We start from the raw sequence: 8,440 nt of genomic DNA, 5'->3' as shown, positions 1-8,440 counted from the left end.
TTGTTAGCTGTTCGATTTTGACACCATAGATATTTTTCTAATCTTCATATTACTTGGGTTCTCTTCTGACGTTCGCTATTGTTCATTTTTGGTTTCTCTTCTGACTTCGAAGAACTTAATTGGAGTTCTAGATATATACGGATTCGAGAGTTTCAAGACAAACAGGTTCTTAATCTTAACCACCCTCTTGCCTAATTTTATATGAAGTTTATAGACGTATGCACATTTGGCCAATCTCTGTGATCGAATTTTTTGTGTTCTCTATTTACATTTTTCGTATCTATTTACTTTTGAACCACAGTTATTGTTCTAACAGTAACTAGGTTTGATTTTTCTACTATCTCCTGGTAAACAATTTCTATAGACTCAAATAATACTTCATTATTTCATTATGCAGCATGTCTTCAAAATGGAGCAAGAGGAATATACAAAGGAAGAAATTGATTGGAGTTATATAGAGTTCGTTGATAATCAAGATGTTCTCGATCTTATTGAGAAGGTGCAACTCACCCTTGCATTTTTGTCATTTTAGAAAAGTTCTATCAGTTTGTCATCTCATTCTTGTTTATAACTTCAGAAACCTGGCGGCGTTATTGCTCTTCTGGACGAGGCCTGGTATGTATTAAATGACAATAGTTCAAATATTTGTATTATAGTTAATGGTTTGTTTATGTCATTTTACATAATGTAAAGTGGCGTTAGCGCATGCAAATATATATACTTTGAGCAATAACTATGTTTTATAAAACTAGCACTTACCAGTTGAGCTACCCTACCCACTCACTGGCCTAACAGAGGGTTTAATTAAACTTCTTGAACATCGTCGTGGCCAGGATGGCGCATATATTGGATGCATGAAGTCAGGAGACGTGATAACAGAAGAGTACTTTCCTCTATCTGAATTAATTCTGATTATTTATTTATGATGATAGATCTGAGGAAATAGTTGCCAGTTTTTATGTGTAGATGGTCCCAGAAGATTTTGTTTTAAGATGTCTAAAATTGTTCATTTTTAAAAATTGAACATGTGTTGAATTTTATTCATTATTATCTGTTATCCATTTTTGTCGAGTTATTACTGTAGGTTTTTATTTTTTAGTAAATACTTTGAAGTTACCACATTTGTAGATGTAACTGATTATCTTAATTTTCATCCCTTTGCAAGTCTTTAGGCATGTCTCATTTTTGCCAATAAAATTTGCATTCCCTGGTGTTTAGATATTCCCAACCAGTATCTTAATTTCTAATGAGTAATGAAAGTTTCTATTTTGAATTGATATGTACTTAATCTTTTCTTAGTACAATTATATTTCTTTATCGCATGTTATTTTCTCCTTCATAACTACAATATCATTTTGTTTCATAATTTTTTTACAAATTTGACCTTTTCAATTGTGATTTTGTATTCAACTTATATGCTCTGTATTTTATCCTTTTTTTTCCAGGGGAAAGCCTTGGTATGAACCTGATTGGTGGAAATTTGGGGATGAAAAATCGTAAGTAATAATACCATTTAGATGAGAAAATATTTGGTGATTATTATTTTTTTTGTTTATTCAGGAATGATCTTCAATGTGATTATGGCTTAATATATTATTTGTTGAAACCAAATCTTATTGAATGGGTAAATTAATGATCTTCAGTCTTCACAATATATCACATCAGTGCCAAGTACTAACATATATTAGAGGCAACAAATAATTTTTAACTTCAGCATACTCATCTCTATGATATTATAAGTTATAACTCCTGATGGAAAATGCATGTTGGATACTTTTGACTGAAGTCTCTTTATGTATAAATATTGCACATGATTTTTTTTTCTTTTTTAGTATGGATCTCCATATTGAACTGCTTTATTTTTACAATGTGTATCTCATCTCTATTGATTTATTTTGTTTTTAGGTATTTCCGACATGCATCTGGTTCACTTGTTATACTTTCAAAGAATTTGGCACAGTACATTAACATAAACAGGTTAGTCTTGATGGTATTAAATGTTGCTTTTTCTTTAACTTTGTTTCCTTTTGAAAGATACTTTCTCCTATTTTATCTTCCTATCTAGTAATATATCTTTGATTGATCCGAAAACAAAATGTAGTGTATCTTTGAAGACATGTGCTTATAAAACTACCTATTCCAAAGCTGTTTGTATTCAAACCGGCATGCGAGGAATGACTGCTAGAAATGAACTTTGATTCAGGAAGCGGACCCTAAGAAGACTGCGGCTAGCAAAAAAAACATACATCTCAGAGATACTTTTGCTACTTAGTTTTATTTCTTTTTAAGTTATGAATTGGTTGTATATTTAGAATCTTTAGAAGTTAAACGATTATATATCAGTGGATTGTTGTATATGTATGGATTGTTGTATATAAGGCTTGTTGAATGCAATGTGTGAAAAAGGGCTTCAAATTATACAGTTTTAGGTGTACTGCTTCAATATACAGGTTGTCTAAAATAAATAAAAAAATATAGCGCTTTTTAAAAAAAAAATTTAAATAACCACCCACTTTAGAGGGCGCTTTCCAAAATAAGCGCCCTCTAAACCCTTTAAATTTCCACTTTAGAGGGCCCTTTCCAGTAAAAGCGCCCTCTAAACCCTTAAAAGTTTCCACTTTAGAGGGCGCTTTCCAGTAAAAGCGCCCTCTAAACCCTTCAAAGTTTCCACTTTAGAGGGCGCTTTCTTTAAAAAGCGCCCTCTAAAGTGGCCCTTAAAGGGCTTAAAGAGCCACTTTAGAGAGCGCTTTCACCAGAAAAAAAACGCTGTCTTTACCTATGCCAGCGCCAGATTAGAGGGCGCTTTAAAGCGCTGTTATAGGACAAAAAAAGCGTCCTCTTTTCCCTTATTTGGCGTAGTGTGTGTCTGGTAATTACACTAAACACAATATATTACGTGTATGATAATTGATCTACATCTATTAAGAATTATACAATTGAATAATCTACCGATGACACCAAAATAAATAGAAGCTAAATAGTAGTCTCACACTGAGGAGTTTCGAATATAAATTTGAGATTTACGTTTATAAAAAGAAGCTAAATAGTAATCTGACACTGAGGAGTTAAGAATATAAATTTGGGATTTACGTTTATAAATTCTGCAATAAAAATAATACTACCTTATATCTCAAACTCGTTGTTAAGATTATGTGTTGTACTATTTAAAGTAGAGTATGATTTATCTGTCTTTATATATCACTTTAAATAGTTTAAAACTTAACTAAATATATATATTTATTATCCAGCCTCATAAAATATTCTCATTACTCAATTCTCAAATAACTTGATACCATATGTTTTACAATTTTTCTTTATATGATAGATGTCAAGAAAATAAGTGAGTGGTGACATATATAAATAGAGGTCGTGAGAAAATTTAAATCTTGTATTTCCTTAAGTCTCAACCAATTGGCTAAGACTAAGTGTAGTACCACTCCAATTTAGTTTATAATTACATTTTGTATACTCTAACCAAATAATATTATGTTTTTGATAAATTCTCTAAATGTATAATATTATATATATGCTAATTATTTTATTTGTATTTTGATTATAGTAATTTATTTCTACTATAATAATCTACTGATAACACTAAAAAGAAACTAATGTTTTGTCACACATCAAATATTTAGTAATATAAATTAGAGAATTTCTTATATAAAATTTGCATTGAAAACTAAGTAAAAATGTCTACTACATTAAGTCTCAACTATTTGGGTAAAATTAAGTACAGTATCATTATAAATAATTTTTAATTTATATGAAATTAAATATTGATAATCTAGCCTTGTGTAATATTCTCAAACATTTTTCTTTGTATGGTAGATGTCTACAAAGTATTATTGTATATTGAATACGAATAATGGGATGTTGAATTATAATCTCACATAAAGAAATTAATAAAATACATGATTGAATAATGGATATAAATATAGTGTCTGAGATAATTATATTTTGTGCTGTCTTATGCCATGATCGGTTGGCTAAGACTAAGTGTTGTACTACTGAAAAGTAGTTTAATATTAATTTTTATATACTTTAACCTCATGATATCATGTGTTTGGTAATATCTTGTGCTTGGTAATTGCATTAAACATAATATATCATGTGTATGTTAATTGCTCTACATCTTTTAGGAATTATACAATTGAATAATCTATCGATGACACCAAAATAAAAAGAATCTAAATAGTAATCTCACGCTGAGGAGTTAAGAATATAAATGTGGGATATACATATATAAATTTTGCAATAAAAATAATACTACCTTATATCTCAAACTCGTTGTTAAGTATATGTGTTGTACCATTTAAAGTAGCTTAAAATTTAACTGTCTTTATATACCATTCTAAATAGTTAAAAATTATCAAAATTTATATATTCACTATACAACCTCATAAAATATTCTCATTACTCATAACAAACTTATTTATACTATTAAGTAATCTATTGATAATTAAGAAACTAATGTTTAGTCACTCATTAAAGATTTAGTAATATAAATTAGAGAATTTCATATATAAATTTTGCATTAGAAAATAAGTAAAAATTTGTATTAAATGAAGTCTCAGATGTTTGGATAAGATTAAGTGCACTACTATTATAAATAATTTTAAACTTATATGATATTAGATATAGCAACGTATGATATTCTCATTGCTCAATGGTCCAATCGCATAACATCATATGCTTGGCAATTTTTCTTTGTGTGGTAGATGTCTACAAAGTATTATTGTATTATTGAATACCAATAATAAGTTGTTGAGTTATAATCCCACGTCTAAAAATTAAGAAAAAACATTATTGAATAATGGATATAAATAGTGTGTGTGAGATATATTATATTTTGTACTAACTTATATCACGATCACTAGGCGAAGACAAAGTGTTGTACGACTCAAAAGTAGTTTGATATTAATTTTTATATACTTTAACCTCATGATATCATGTGTTTGGTAAAATCTTGTGTCTGGTAATTGCACTAAATACAATATATTACGTGTATGATAATTGATCTACATCTATTAAGAATTATACAATTGATTAATCTACTGATGACACCAAAATAAAAAGAAGCTAAATAGTAGTCTCACACTGAGGAGTTAAGAATATAAATTTGAGATTTACATTTATAAAAAGAAGCTAAATAGTAGTCTCACACTGAGGAGTTAAGAATATAAATTTGGGATTTACGTTTATAAAGTCTGCAATAAAAATAGTACTACCTTATATCTCAAACTCGTTGTTAAGGCTATGTGTTGTACCATTTAAAGTAGATTATGAGTTATCTGTCTTTATATACCATTTTAAATAGTTTAAAACTTATTTAAATTTATATATTTATTATCCAGCCTCATAAAATATTCTCATTACTCAATTCTCAAATCACTTAATATCATATGTTTTACAATTTTTCTTTATATGGTATATGTCAAGAAAGTAACACTATATTAGTTAATAGCAGAAATAAGATATTGAGTTATAATACCGCATCGAAGAATTAAGAAAATAAGTTAGTGGTGACATATATAAATAGAGTGTGTGAGCAAATTTGAATGTTGTACTTCCTTAAGTCTCGACCAGTTGGCTATGACTAAGTGTAGTACCACTCCAATTTAGTTTATAATTACATTTTGTATACTCTAACCACATAATATTATGTTTTTGATCATTTCTCTAAATGTATAATATTATATATATGCTAATTATTTTATTTGCATTTTGATTATAGTATTTATTTCTACTCTAATAATCTACTGATAACACAAAAAAGAAACTAATGTTTTGTCACACATCAAATATTTAGTAATATAAATTAGAGAATTTCTTATATAAAATTTGAATTGAAAACTAAATAAAAATGTCTACTAATTAAGTCTCAACTGTTTGGGTAAAATTAAGTACAATATCATTATAAATAAGTTTTAATTTATATGAAATTAATTATTGATAATCTAGCCTTGTGTGATATTCTCATTGTTGAACATTTTTCTTTGTATGGTAGATGTAATATCCCATATTACCTTAAATGCTCAATTAGTTGTCAGTTGAGACCAATTGAGTTCCTATGTACGCTATCTTTTGTCAGTTGGAACAGTTAGAGCTCCTATGTGCTCTAAATGTTGTAAAATGGGAGCAATAGAGTAACCATTGAAACTCTGAAGAGATTAATTATTAATAAAAGAGACAGACCAATATTAATAAATACAAGAGAGGACATTTCTGATAATATTAATAATTGATCAATTGGTGCTGGAAGATAAAATATCAATTGGGATATTTTATATTACTACTTGATATTATATATATTATATATATTTTTTGTGTGGTGGGGGTTGAAAGAAGAAGAAAAGGATAAGAAGAAGTAGGTAAGAGAGAGTGAGAGATATCAGAAAGGAAAAAGAAAAGGAAGAGAAGAAAGAAGAAGAGAGAAAGAGGAAAGAAGAGCTTGGAGGAAAAGAAGAAAAAACCATGGAGAATCATCATCTTCACCACCATCATCATGTCATCTTCACTCTCACCTTCACCAAACTTCATCTTCTTCTTCTACAAGGTGAGTTCTTAGATAGATTTAGCATTTGGGAGAAAATAACCTATATTTGGGGCGTTAGGATTTGTGTTAATTTGTGATGAACTTGTTGTGTTCATACTCCTCATCCATGCTATGTGTTGATATCATGTTGTTGTTGTTGAAGTTGTGATCCTTGAGTGTTTGATGCTTATGTGTTTTGTTGTTGAAGTTATGGAGGTTAATCACATGATTTCATAACAATATATGTTTTAGTATGGATTGGGAGGATTGAAATTAGAAAAAGGAGTGGTTAAAAGATGAATTTTTGAAGAAGTTTGAAGAACCAATCGATTGGTTCTTGGGCACAATCGATTAAAATATGTCACCAATGGGGGTCCAACCCAGGACCTCCTTGATATGGTACAAGCCTTACCACTAGGCTAAGGATCTTGTTGTTGAATAGTCATGCAATGAATAAATGTTAATCTAAATCTTGATTAAGACAGATTAATGAATTAATTGAGTGTTATAACTCCGTTTTGGATGCGGACGGATGCGTTAGTAAGATAACGAAAAAGGCTATTATTATGATACCATGTTATAGTATATTATGTGTGTTACAAATTCTATGAATTATATTATGATGGATTTTAAACATGGTTGATATGTTTGATTGTGAAATAACATGATTAAAAACCTTACAAAGGTGAGTGAGGAAACCTAGGAGTATAACATGATTAATAACTTAGAAAGATAATTTAGGTTATGGAACATGTGTGATATATGTATGAGAATACGGTATTCATTTGTACGACGCTTATGTGGAGGTCATGGACAAATTGTTGCCATGATTCAGAATGAGACGCATTGTATGGAACATGCCATGTTATTATTTGAGTATTATGGTGAATGAAGTCACCTGTGATTGATGGATTTTGTTATGGTTCGTGGAACCGATGATTGTGGAACCGATCATGTATTCAGAATGTGTGTTTTCTGTTATGGTACACGGCTCTTTTGGTATGCTTAGACGTGGAAGCATTGGGATGTGGGACCAATAATTCGAGCCTCAATTGGGTTTGAGCCCCAACCATGGCGGACATGGGGGAAAAGTGGACACCAAATTGAGATAAGGCCCATACGGTGAAAGGGACTCAAAGTGGGTAGAGTCCCATACGAGTGATGGTTCTCAATAGTGGGTTTAAGTCCTATAGGGGAAACAGATATCCACCGCGAAAGTCGAATCATACGAGCATGCATTAACCGGGCCTGGCTTAGACGTAAGTCCGTTCGGGAATTGATGCGTCGTGATCTGAATAATGATCGTGGTTAAGTTATGAGAACTCAGATGCATGTTGCCATACAATTGCGAGATAGTTTCCCCATCGCTCAAGTCTTCGTTCCCTTTTTGACTTGAGTTGGATATGAGTTGAATATTGATTAGAAAATCCTGTAGAGCCGAGTGGACCCATAGGATAGGAGAACTCACTGAGATTATTATCTTATCCCATTATTGTTGTTATTTTTCAGGTAATCCTTGCAGGTTGAATCTAAGAGAAGTTGTTATGGATGTTTCAAGGGATGCTGTTTATCATGATCTTCCGCTGTGGAGTTGTGTGCAATGAAGATATTGCACATAGTTCTTAGATTTTTATTATTTAGGCATTATTGTATAACATGTTCCATTGATGTTTTTAGTTTGGACATGTATATATATTGATGCCATTAGGCACTTATGTTGGATCAGTACCAATTTTTAACACTTGTATCATATTATACTAGATATATATTATACGGTTTGTTACAGTTGGTATCAGAGCTGGTCGATTCTCGACCAGTTGGCTAAGAGTAAGTGTAGTACCACTCCAATTTAGTTTATAATTACATTTTGTGTACTCTAACCAAATAATATTATTTTTTTGATAA

General features: G+C 30.2%; 1 long non-coding RNA gene across 1 annotated transcript; it reads left to right on the top strand.

Moving 5' to 3' along the window:
* Positions 1-1,205: 1,205 nt before the first annotated feature.
* Positions 1,206-2,118, top strand: LOC127101361 (uncharacterized). Its single transcript, XR_007794622.1, has 3 exons — positions 1,206-1,496; positions 1,906-1,977; positions 2,102-2,118. It is a non-coding gene; the product is annotated as an uncharacterized LOC127101361 (long non-coding RNA).
* The last annotated feature ends 6,322 nt before the right edge of the window (positions 2,119-8,440 follow it).

Source organism: Lathyrus oleraceus, chromosome 7 (assembly GCF_024323335.1).
Source record: "Lathyrus oleraceus cultivar Zhongwan6 chromosome 7, CAAS_Psat_ZW6_1.0, whole genome shotgun sequence".
Lineage (NCBI taxonomy): Eukaryota > Viridiplantae > Streptophyta > Magnoliopsida > Fabales > Fabaceae > Lathyrus > Lathyrus oleraceus.
Note: the sequence above shows the minus strand (reverse complement) of the source record. Positions and strands in the feature narration are given on the sequence as shown.